The sequence below is a fragment of the Ictidomys tridecemlineatus genome, chromosome 13 (assembly GCF_052094955.1).
Source record: "Ictidomys tridecemlineatus isolate mIctTri1 chromosome 13, mIctTri1.hap1, whole genome shotgun sequence".
NCBI classification, from domain to species: Eukaryota; Metazoa; Chordata; class Mammalia; order Rodentia; family Sciuridae; genus Ictidomys; species Ictidomys tridecemlineatus.
Genome location: NC_135489.1, coordinates 78,328,585 through 78,340,928, shown reverse-complemented (window position 1 = coordinate 78,340,928; position 12,344 = coordinate 78,328,585). Strand labels below are relative to the sequence as shown.

At 38.4% G+C, this 12,344-nt stretch overlaps 1 pseudogene across 1 annotated transcript in view; it reads right to left on the bottom strand.

Moving 5' to 3' along the window:
- Positions 1-2,873: 2,873 nt before the first annotated feature.
- Positions 2,874-12,344, bottom strand: part of LOC101962537 (E3 ubiquitin-protein ligase RNF213-like) — a 91,724-nt pseudogene continuing 82,253 nt past the window's right edge. Inside the window, exons 47-49 of the transcript XR_013429437.1 lie at positions 8,300-8,411; positions 7,258-7,520; positions 2,874-6,937 (exon numbers count right to left, since the gene is read on the bottom strand). The product of XR_013429437.1 is annotated as an E3 ubiquitin-protein ligase RNF213-like (transcript). The remainder of the gene's footprint in view (positions 6,938-7,257; positions 7,521-8,299; positions 8,412-12,344) is intronic.

The window sequence follows — 12,344 nt, the reverse complement described above, 5'->3', positions numbered from 1 at the left end:
TTTATACCAGCAACTCTCTGTGCCTCAGGGAAGACTATTGGTGTGTCTCCATCACCTCAGTAGTGATGAGATGCTCTTCCTGAGGTGTCATGGAAAGATTGGTGGAATTATGAAATCCTGCCAAAAGAACAACTCAGATTCTGTTGTTGTTCCTATGTGAGTTGATCCCCCCCCCCCCGCCCCTCACCAGAGCTCATGTGGGAGACAAAGCAAGAAGGCTTCGAGGTAAACTGATTGGGCTGTGAAAGTCACAACCCAATCAGTGAATTATTCCCCTGATAGGGATGAGATGAGTGGTAACTGAACACAGGTGGCTGTGGCTGGGGGAGGGGCTCATTGAGGTGTGCCTTTGGGGTTCCTGTTTTGTCCCTGGGTAGTGGTGTCTGTCTCTGCTTCCTGTTGACATGTTTCCAGATGCTTTCTGGTGATTTGGGAAACAATTAGAATCATGATCCACTTTAATAAAAAGTGGATTCAAGTGAGCTATAGAATTTTATCTTCAGCTTCAAGAAAAAGAAATGGTTTTTGTTAACCCACTCATCTACTCTCCTATCCATTCATCCACTAACTTAGCACATGTCTAGATGGCATTGGGTATGTGTGTGTTACACATGGCTTCATTTTCCAGAAATTAACATGTCTGTTGAAAGAAACAGCAAGCCAGGACATTACACCTCATCCAGAGGTGGTCAAATGAGTAAACTGGAAAATTTAACAAAGGAAACAAATAAGAAAATTTGCAAGAGTTATTGAAAAGATTGGGAATCTACTCCTCTCACACAACATTTTGAAATATGGGACTATAAATCTTCCATAGATGGGTCAGATTTCAGTTGTAGTAACCTAAAAATGAAGTCAACATACCTGATGATTAAAGCATTAGAAAGATGAATTGCAATATATGTAGTGGATTTTAGCTTGCTATACCACAAAATTTCTGAATTGCATTTCGTTTTGGGGAAGTCATGTCATGAAGTATATGATGGAAAATAGAACAGGGGTTAACTATTCATAGAGGGAGCATTGACAGGCCCTGCATAGTTTGGGTAGGTGAATTACACTGATGTCCATGACTTGTACAAGCATGAAACACCTGAAATGTTGAAATCTCAACTTCTCCCCCATTATGGACCAAGAATGTGAGCAAAGATGTTATCACCTTGATCTTCCCCTTCATGAGATTATCAATACATCATACAATCTAGTTGCTTTAAAAATAAATAATTTCATGATAGCACTTTTACATTGATGAGAATATTATAATTTCAATGCAACAGCAACAATGTTATTATGCCTACATGTGTATTTTTACTATATACAATATTAATTCATCAAACAAAAGAAAGTAAAGCAAACAAAACAAAAGGTTCTAGCAACTTTAGTTCTATATGCCTCTCTTCAACTTCAGGTTTTTTTTTTGTGTGTGTGTGTGTTACAAGTTCCCACTTAGTGGATCCGTCAGTATTTCCAGAAATGCATTTAGCATCATGGCCAACTGCAGGTGCTAGATGTGCATAGTATTGGCTCCTAGATGTCATGCCCTTTCTAGTGTTGCCAATGTCTGGTCATTGCTTAGAGGTGAGAATAACTAGCATAGACTCACCAGGGTTTAAGGGGACACACAGACTCCTTTTAATCTTGCAGAAGACCTAGTAAACAGAATTTCACTTCAACGTGCACATATCTAGATATCTGCTGAGGGTGATATATTGTTTGCCATACCAAACACTGACCTTCAGATTTAGGAAGAAACTGTCAATGTACTAGTAATAAATATGTTCTCCTCAGATGTATTTGAATGCACATAATTTGAGTGAATGGGCTTTGTTTCTTGTGAAAAGATATCAAAACAAGCTTATGTGCCCTATTTTTGCTTCTGCTTGAAGAAGTCATAGTTAATTAAAACATATTGAATGCGTTTAAAAATGTATTTTTGATTCAGTTAGTTAGTTGATTTGATTTGAGTTTAGTGATATTTAGACCTAAGATTTCTATTTCAGTCATACATATTTTAAGTGTAACAAACAATGATCAGGGTTGCTTGGAGACGGTGACCTTTGAATTCTAACAATAAATACTAAGATTAAATATTCACTTACTCGTATAAGCACTGGAGGATTTAGAAAGGTCAGGCAAGACAAATATTACCACCGTGGCTATACGTGTACATGTACATAAAAATAATATATAAAATTCTAATTGGATCATCGAAAATAACATTTATTCTTGCACTACAGTCCGGGATTTTACACATGTTATGTCATTAAATCGTCACTTTCTGTTACTTAGGGATAAGGAAACGATGGCCTCAAGAATTTAAATGCATTTCCTAGTGTCACACGTCTAGGTAATTGTTGAGCTGGGATTTAAAGCTTATCAAGCCTTTCCACGGAGGTTATTCTTTTCATCAAAAGGCTGCCTGTAGCATTCTTCTCTCAACGCTTTTCCATACAAATTGTTAATGTTCTAATACAAATTCTGTGTGCCTACCCCCAATGAGCTTTCTTACTCTGTACGATGTTTTCTGAGACTTTTTTTTTTAAAGAGAGAGTGAGAGAGGAGAGAGACAGAGAGAGAAATTTTTTTTTTGATATTTATTTTTTAGTTCTCGGCGGACACAACATCTTTGTTGGTATGTGGTGCTGAGGATCGAACCCGGACCGCACGCATGCCAGGCGAGCATGCTACCGCTTGAGCCACATCCCCAGCCCCGTTTTCTGAGACTTTTGAAAATAATATCCACATGGAGATAGAAAGCTGAGCACTATGCTGTTTTCCTTTTGCTGATTTGAAGGTCCTTACAAACAGATAATATTCCTAGGGGCTTTGCCTGTTAGGAGGCACATCCCAGACATCTCAGATCTTTCAAACACTTATAAAATATGTTATTATTTTATTTGATTTCATAATCTTTACAACATGACTGTGTTCCATCTCATACACATAGATTGATCATAATGACTTAAACAAAACCGTGTCATGTTTAAAACAAGCTGAATCTAATTATTAGAATCTAAACAACCCAATCCATAAATAGCTAAGGAAATGCAGTTGATCAATAAACATATGAAAAAAAAAATGTTCAACATCTCTAGCAATTAGAAAAATGCAAATCAAAAGGACTCTGCAATTTCATCTCACTGCAGTCAGAATGGCAATCATCAAGAATACAAGCAACAATAAATGTTGGAACAAGGTATACTCATTCACTGCTGGTGCAACTACTCTGGAAAGCAGTATGGAGGTTCCTCAGAAAACTTGGAATAGAACCACCATTTGACCCAGCTGTTTCACTCCTTGGTCTATACCCAAAGGGCTTAAAATCAGGCTACTACAGTGATGCAGCCAAATCAGTGTTTATAGCAGCTCAACTCACAATAACTAAACTATGGAATCAACCGAGGTGTCCTTCAGCAGAGCAGATGAATGGATAAATAAAATGTGGTACATATACACAATGGAATATTACTAAGTCTACAAAAACAATATGATGTTTTCCAGTAAATGGATGGAGCTGGAGAATATATGCTAAGCAAAATAAGCCAGTTCCCCAAAAAACCAAAGGCTGAATGTTTTCTCGGCTATGAGAATGCTAATTCACAATGGGGGTGGTTGGGGCTAGGGAAGAATAGAGTTACTTTAGATTAGGTAGAAGGGAATGAAGGGAGGGGAGTGGGTATGAGGGTTTGAAGAATAGTAGAATGAATCTGATATTATTACTTTATGAACTTATATGACTACACAATTGATGTGATTCCACATCATGTACAACCAGAAGAATAAGAAATTATACTTCATTTATGTATGATGTGCCAAAGTGCATTCTACTGTTATGTATAACTAATTAGAACAAATTTAAAAAAAATAAACATAGTTAAGGTTTAAAAACAAAGAATTAGTGTAAGTGCAGTCTCAGGCATTTTTCCACCTATTTGTTCAACTATTTGACTGGATGTGTATATTGACTTAATGCTGTGGTTCCTTTTAGTAGACCAATAGTCTACATATATGCAGTAATGTGAAGATAAGAAATTTAATATTGTGCTACAGACAGAAAAGCTAAAAGTTCTCCTCTTTAAACTTCAATTATTGAAATGTTTTGTATTTCATATTTTTCCTGTTTCCTCCAATGATCACTGTATCACCAAGTGTCTAGCAGATCAGTTTTAGTGGCTCACTTTGTTGCTTTGGATAACAGTAGTTTATTTGGAGATTGATAGTCAGTATTAGTTTGAAGGAGCCTTGGATTAACAATTTATACCACAGTAAATTCCCACAGAAGCCTGCAATTTTGGTAGAGTAGCCTAAAGTTAGTGGCACATTCTGGAATGATTTAATTATATACCAGCCAGAATGATGTCTCCAACTTGAAGAATTCTTAAATTACTAATGTCTAGTGCATAAAAAACAGTTATTGTTTTGTCTTTGTTTCAGGGTTATTTGGCTCTAAAATAACCACTTTGAAAGCACTTTGACCAGTGACTGCGGACAATGATGTAGTAGATGACCCAAATCAAGTGAACCTATTTTGTTTTCTAACCCAAGTTGTACGTTGATACTAAATGTATTTTAAATTGTTTGAAGAGTTTCGAAGAATTTAAAATATGGATGAAATAAGTGCCAGTTCTTATTTACACCCTTTTAATTCAATTGGTTGAAAACATAGCACTGTTCAGGCATATAGATATATTTACAGTTACATACAATATTTATTTATGTGTTGACATTAGAAAATACCACTCTAAATACTCTTGATTTAGATATTACATCTGTAAAATAAGAAAATATTCATAAAACCCAAGGTCAATGAGGAAATGTTTTCTTATGAATGAGAATTCTAGTTATTGATGGTTTGTGGACCACATGTTTACTTTAACTTAGAACCCAATACAGTGATAATTAAATTAATGATTTAAATATGAACCCACCACAATTAAAAGGAGAAGAAAGAGGCTACCAAAATAATTAACAAAAATGTTGGGGGAAAAGCCAAATTACAATGATAAATAAAGAAGACTTTGAAAAAAATACAATTTTTGATCAAATTGAAGACCAATCTATAATACCATAATAGCACCTATTGAAAGTTCTTTGAGATTTTAACAAGCACCGTTCAAAGTATTTACCCTCAATTAACTAATTCAATCATCAAATTATTCACTCTCATTGTGTACTAGATCTTGTACTTGCAATTAGCCCTGGTCTTCTTAGCAATAATAGTCCCTTAGTAACAAGTTCTTTCCTCCAGAATAATAGATCTTGTACCACCTCCCACCTTCAAGTGCCTTTACTGAACACTTCTATCTATCATCAGTTTCTCTTCTCTCTATAATTGCAAATTCTTGGGAAGACTTATCTGTATTCACTCTGTTCCATTGCTTATGCATGATTAATCATCTGTCCTCATCTTATGGTGACAATCTGACAGTGGTGACACTTATGGTTACTGCCTGCATCTTGAAGCAGAAATTCATTTTCCCTTTCTCCCTTTATCTAAGGTGATGCAATCCCCTTTGGTATTTGTATTACCTCCCTACTTACTCTTTCTCATAATCCTTTGCTAGATCATTTTAGTAATTTATAATCTAAATATTGGATATTAAATGCTGCAATGTGCCAAAAATCAGTCCTCTTTTCTTGTCCTCTCCTGTTCTCTGGTATTCAGCCCACATTTCTCTCTGGCTAGTGATCCAGCTGAGGGTCTGTGTGGCTGAGCCCTGCTACAGTGCTCCCAGCCAGCAGCATTATGGCATCCCAGGAGACTTGGGTGATGCCTGCAGACATTCTTGGGCATCACACTGGGCTGGGGGGTACTGCTACTGGCACCCAGTGAGCTGAGGCTAGATATGCTGCTAAATATCCTACAATGCACAGATGACCTGCAGGAAAGAATTATGTCCTTGGTATCTCTAAATGAGACTCAGTTGGAACACACTGAGTAGTTCTCAGAATGCACCTGTGCCTCCCAGAAGGTGAAGACCCTTATTCCCAAGTCTTTCCCCACCACCCCAGATGGGAATGCACATTTTGAGCCTCCCCCAAACACCAAGACTCACCTCTCCTACAGTGCACGGATGACCATTGGGACAAACTGTTCAAAGAACAACAGGACACATATTAGCAAGTCTCCATCAAATTACCAAATGTGGGAAGGGTAAGTTGCTGCCCTCCTCTCTGGCCCTGACCAACAGGACACAGAGCCCATGTCCTAAACATCTCACCAGAAGCCTGGAGCCATGCCATCAGCTAAATTACTTGCGTGTTCCTGGAGCTCAGTGAACACATATCACCCATGAAAATAGTCTGGTTTACACAGCAGAGAGAAGTTGAATTCCAGACACAAACCAGGGGTAACTTGGTGGCAGCACTGTATATCTTTCTGTTCTCTTGGATTTTTATTTTTTTGGCAAAAGCATGTTTCAGTACAACTTTAAAAACTAGTTTTAGAAGATTATTTACTTAAGGCAACAGCACAACTCATATAAAGTCATGGGTTATGTGGCTGTCTCCCAGGTGTAGGCTGCGGGAAGCTCTCTCTGGGTCAAAAACCTCTGGATTGTGACTGGCCTTTGATTGAGCCTCAGTGTGGTCTCCAGGCCCCCCTTCTTCCAAGTGACATTTCTAGAGAGCACCAGTGTAGCCCAATGGCTCTTATCCCATGATTACATAGGGAAATTATTTGGTCATCTAGTCAATTAACTCTGTGGCCCTCAAGCCAAAGGCAGGAGGAGGCAAGTAACATGGGCTTTCAGCAGAACCTAGTGAAGCCCAGGTCCAGCCTCAGGTATGGCATGGCCGCAGGCAGACCTTACAAGCTGAGAAGAGTGCGACCCCTCCCCATACACTGGTACTCACTATACCATTGGACGCCTTCCAGACCCTCCCACTTCTGGGCTTGAGCCAGCAGGTCTTCAGGCACAGTTGGAAGAAAAGCATTCTGAAAGACCAAGAGCAAAAGTGGCCCTGCTGAGAGGGCCTCTGGGCTGCAGCTGCTGCCCAGCAAGAGGCACAGAGTGAGGCAGTTTCTTCTCAGCTCCAGAGCTGTTTACAGAGGATGTACAACAGCTCTGTGTGAACCTGCAAAGGGCACAGCATGTTTTCACCAGCACTGTGCTGAAGGATCAAGTGGGTCAACGGGGCAGAGAATCTAAAAGGTGGACAGGTTTGAGAGTTCCCAAGGCCACCGGCTAGGTCTCAACATGAAAAAAATACACTGAAGTTTCACTGTAAAATCAAAGTTATCATCATGCAGCTTACCGACATGCTGGCGGGAGAGAAAGCTAAGTTCCTCAGGGGCACCAAGACTTCACTCTGTCCACACAGAAGGACAGCTGCAGTGTGAATGGCCATTTCTGTCACTGTTCTTTCAAGACTGTTGGCACCAGGGCCCATGCCTTTGCTGAGCATGGGCCTTGGCCTTGTCTCTCTGAGGAGCAGGTCTGTAGGAAATGGCCTTCCTCCCTCAGGCAGTCGAGTTCACTCCTTGTACAGTAAGCGCTGGTCTTCTAATGAATTGAATCCTAAGGAACAGAGAACAAGAAAGAAAAGAATATTATACTTTCCAACAGGCAACTCCCCATCCTTCTAAAATTATAGAAAACAACCAGAAAAAAGCAAACTGATAAGGAAAAAATGTGTATAATCTATTTTTATAATATGCATTATACAAGTTTTGGGAATTAAAATATGAAGACAATAAAAATAAAAAGGATTCAGAATCTCGCCAGGTGGGGATGACCATTGCTAACCCTGTTGTGTACTCATCCAGGCTGTGGTTTCTTCTGCTTTGCACACACATGTACATGACTCCCTCCCCTTTGCCCTATCTAAAGTTCCTCCATTCCTTCCATGCTCCCCCCGACCTCCATTCTGGATCAGCATCCACATATCAGAGAAAACATTCAGACTTTTTTAGGATTGGCTCTTTTCATTTAGCATTTCATTTGTACTCTATATACTGCTGAACAACAAGGACACCTTCAAAAAATGCATCTGTAGGGGATTTCACTGCTGTGCTAACATCAGACATTTTCAGATGCTAGGTGAGGATCTCACGAGACCAACATCAGACACGCAGTGATGGAAATATCACCAAGTGAATTGTGACTGTGTGTGTGACATCTAAGAGCAGAGCAAAGTCTTTGAAACTTCTTTCTTTTTTTTCACATGGAAAAAAAGCATCTATTAATTGTACTGAATAAAGCTGCATTTTTTCAGTTTTCAGAAACTCTGCCACTGTGTAAACCATATGGTTCAGAGAGTTTGTAGAAGAAAAGCACCAAAGTGGCAGCTGGCTTACTTCCAGGCAGTTGATGAAGAGCATGTAGGGTTCAGTCTTATCTTTAATGATGAATGCCTTCTTCTCTAATAGGGACAAGTAGGCCTGGATGTAATCTTTCATTGCATGGAAGCTGTGGAAAGATAAATATTATTCCTGATGACATTAGAATGGCAGAATCACCCTATACAAAAGAGCATCTATTAACCAATCATCTGCCCATCTATTTCTCTGTGTGTATAAAGGTATAAAATATATATAGGTATATAGATTTAATAGCTCTTTTAATTAATTCATTCAATCTAATTTGTTATACATGACAGCAGAGTGCATTTCAATTCATAGTACACATATAGAGTACAATTTTTTTCATGTTTCTGGTTGTACACAAAGTAGTGTCACACCATTTGTGTCTTCATACATGTACTTAGTGTAATGATGTCCATCTCATTCTACCATCTTTCCTATCCCCATGCACCCTCCCTTTCCCTCCCTCCCCTTTGCCCTATCTAAAGTTCCTCCATTCCTTCCATGCTCCCCCCGACCTCCATTCTGGATCAGCATCCAAATATCAGAGAAAATATTCAGACTTTGGTTTTTTAGGATTGGCTTTTTTCATTTAGCATGATATTCTCCAACTCTATCCATTTACCTGAAAATGTCATGGTTTTATTCTCTTTTAATGATGAGTAATATTCCACTGTGTATATATACACCATAGTTTCTTTATCCATTTATCTACTGAAGGGCATCTAGATTGTTTGTACAATTTAGCTATTGCTAATTGTGCTGCTATACACATTGATGTGGATGTGTCACTACAGTATGCTGATTTTAAGTCCTTAGGTATAAACCCAAGTTGGATAGAACAGTGAAGCAGGTGGCATCACTATACCAGACTTTAAACTATACTACAGAGCAACAGTAACTAAAAAAGCATGGTATTGGCACCAAATTAGACTTGTAGACCAATGGTACAGAGACACAGAGACCAACCCACAAAATACAGTTATTTCATACTAGACAAAGGTGCCAAAAACATATATTGGATAAAAGATAGCCTCTTTAACACATGGTGCTGGGAAAACTGGAAACCCATATACACCAAAATGAAATTAAGCCCCTATCTCTCACCATGCACAAAACTCAACTCAAAATGGATCAAGGACCTAGGAATTAGACCAGAGACCTTGTGCTTATTAGAAGAAAAAGTAGGCCTAAATCTTCATCATGTCAGATTAGGTCCCAATTTCTTAACAAGACTCCTATAGCACAAGAAATAAAATTAAGAATAAATTTATTTTTTAAGAATAAAATTATTATTATTATTGCTGTGGATATATACGTGACTGCATGACCAATGTAATTCTGCAACATGTACACTCAGAAAAATGAGAAATTATGTCCCATTTAATTCAAATGTATGACATGTCAAGATCATTGTACTGTCATGTGTAACTAATTAAAAAAAGAATAAATAAATGGGATGGATTCAAACTCAAAAGCTTTTTCTCAGCAAAAGAAACAATCAGTGAGGTACAGAGAGAGCCTACGGAATGGAAGTAAATTTTTACCACATGGACATCAGAGCACTAATTTCTAGGATATATAAAGAACTCAAAAACTTAACACCAAAAAAAAAATAACCCAATCAAAAAATGGGCTAAGGAAATGAACAGAACTTCTCAGAAGATGATATACAATCAATCAACAAATATATGAAAAAATGTTCAACATCTCTAGCAATTAGAGAAATGTAAATCAAAACTAATCTAATATTTCAACTCATTCCAGTCAGAATGGCAGCTTGTAAGAATACAAACAACAATAAGTTTTATTGAGGATATGGGGGGAAAGGCACACTTACTCATACATTGCTGGTGGGACTGCAAATTGGTGCCACTAATCTAGAAAGCAATATGGAGATTCCTTAACAGCTTTTTATTAAAAATATGTTTGCAGAGGCTTGAAGGAATATTAAGTTCCAGTTTGCAGACCAGTTGTTCTCAAACATTTTGGATTCAGGCCCTTTTACAGTCTTAAAACTTATTTATTTATTTATTTATTTATTTATTTATTTATTTATTTATTTATTTATTTTTATTGGTTGTTCAAAACCTTACAGAGCTCTTGACATATCATATTTCAAACATTAGTTTCAAGTGAGTTATGAACTCCCATTTTTACCCCAAATACAGATTGCAGAATCATATCGGTTACACATTCACATTTTTACATAATGTCATACTAGTAACTGTTGTATTCAGCTACCTTTCCTATCCCCTAATATCCCCCCTCCCCTTCCCTCACATCTTCCTATTCTCTACTATCCCTCTCCCCCCCCCCATCTTCTCTTTCTATCCCATCTACTGTAATTCATTTCTCTCCTTGTTTTTTTGATTTGTTTATGTGGGTCAAATCTATCAATGCTTATAGTATTAGAAACTGAAAAGTTTCAAGAGTGTATCAGTTCATTTAAGATAAAAAGAATAAACCCACATGTGTTAATGATGTTTAGAAGAGTGGCTTTCCTATAATTCTTGGAAGCCTGTTTAACAGAAGTCAGCTGACTTCCTACATCTGCTTCTGATACTACTTTGAAGCATTTGAAGAAAATCTGGCCTTACACATGATATAATTGGAAAAGGGAGAAATCTTTAATAGTTCTTGCATATATTGGGGGTTATTCTTTTCAATACTGTAAGAACACTTTTAAAGTGATCATTTCTGAAGGCTGGTTATAGAACCTGATACCATGTCAGTTGTTTTCATCAAGTATATTACAATCACATAGTCTACTCTGTTATGGATTTTTCCCAGTGCTATGGGTCAAACTGGGGTCCCCACTGTGTGATAGTCAAAAGCTCTACCACTGAGCTGCATCTCCAGCCACTGGATCATTTTTTGACACACATGATTCTGTGACATTAGGCATTGGTCATTTGGAAAAGCCTTGGTTTTCTGAGCAAGGCAAATCTTGAGATGTTGGCATCTTTTTAGTCTACAATCTCTTGTTGTAGATACCTACCTACATGCATTAACATCACCACAGATCTGTAGTCTGGTGGTCACTGGTTCAGGCAAAATGGCAAGGCCTGAGACAAGCAGCTAGTTCTTATCTGGAGACCTTTAGGAGTAGCATTCTTTGAGATAAGCACTGTCTTCTGTTTTGCAGTGTTCTAGGTCAATTTCCATTGACCAACATTAAAAATCACAACCTCAGGCTGAGGTTGTAGCTCAATGGTGGAGTGCTTGCCCTCAGGTGTGAGACATTGGGTTCAATCCTCAGCACAACATAAAAATAAATAAACAAAATAAAGATATTGTGTCCAACTATAACTAATTTTTTTTTTAAAATTTCAAACTCAAGGGTTGAGATTTAGTAAAGCTCATAGTGAAACTGGCATTTTAAAAAGTACATATGCACAGTGAAGAAGAAGACCATAACTGTGGTTGCTATTTCCTTCATGCAGAAAAGCTTTGGCAATATTATTGCAAACATGGACATGTTGAACAGGCAAATTACTCTCTCAGTATTATTTTTAAAAATTCAGAGTTCAGGAACCAACTCCCCACCAAAGGGTCCTTGCCGGCACTCTGAGAACTGAAGCTCAATGAACACAAGGATCAGCCAGAGGACACTATGCTTGGACATCACCGACTGCCTAATTTGAGAAAACACAGAGTCCACATGTTGTGGAATCTGGACTTGGAGGACATTGAGGGTGAGGGAGACTCTGAATTACCACACCAAAAATCACTCTGGGGTGGCCATGGAGCTAAGGTCAGAACAACCATTCCTGGGTTCTGCATGCATCACCACACCAAGGGTCCTTTCCCAGCACTCTGTATTTTCACTTCATACCCATGCCTGGCCAGTATCTACCTCAGAGCAAAGCCTGTCCAAGGAAGGGGGCGTGACCCTTGTCCTTGAAAAGACCCACAGAGCACTCCTAGGCACACATACCCACCCTTATGAGTTGTTTATCTACAAATAACAGGAGAGATCTGCTATGCCAGGTGTCCCTGACTCAGTCAGGCTAGGTGAGGACCCATAGCAACCCCC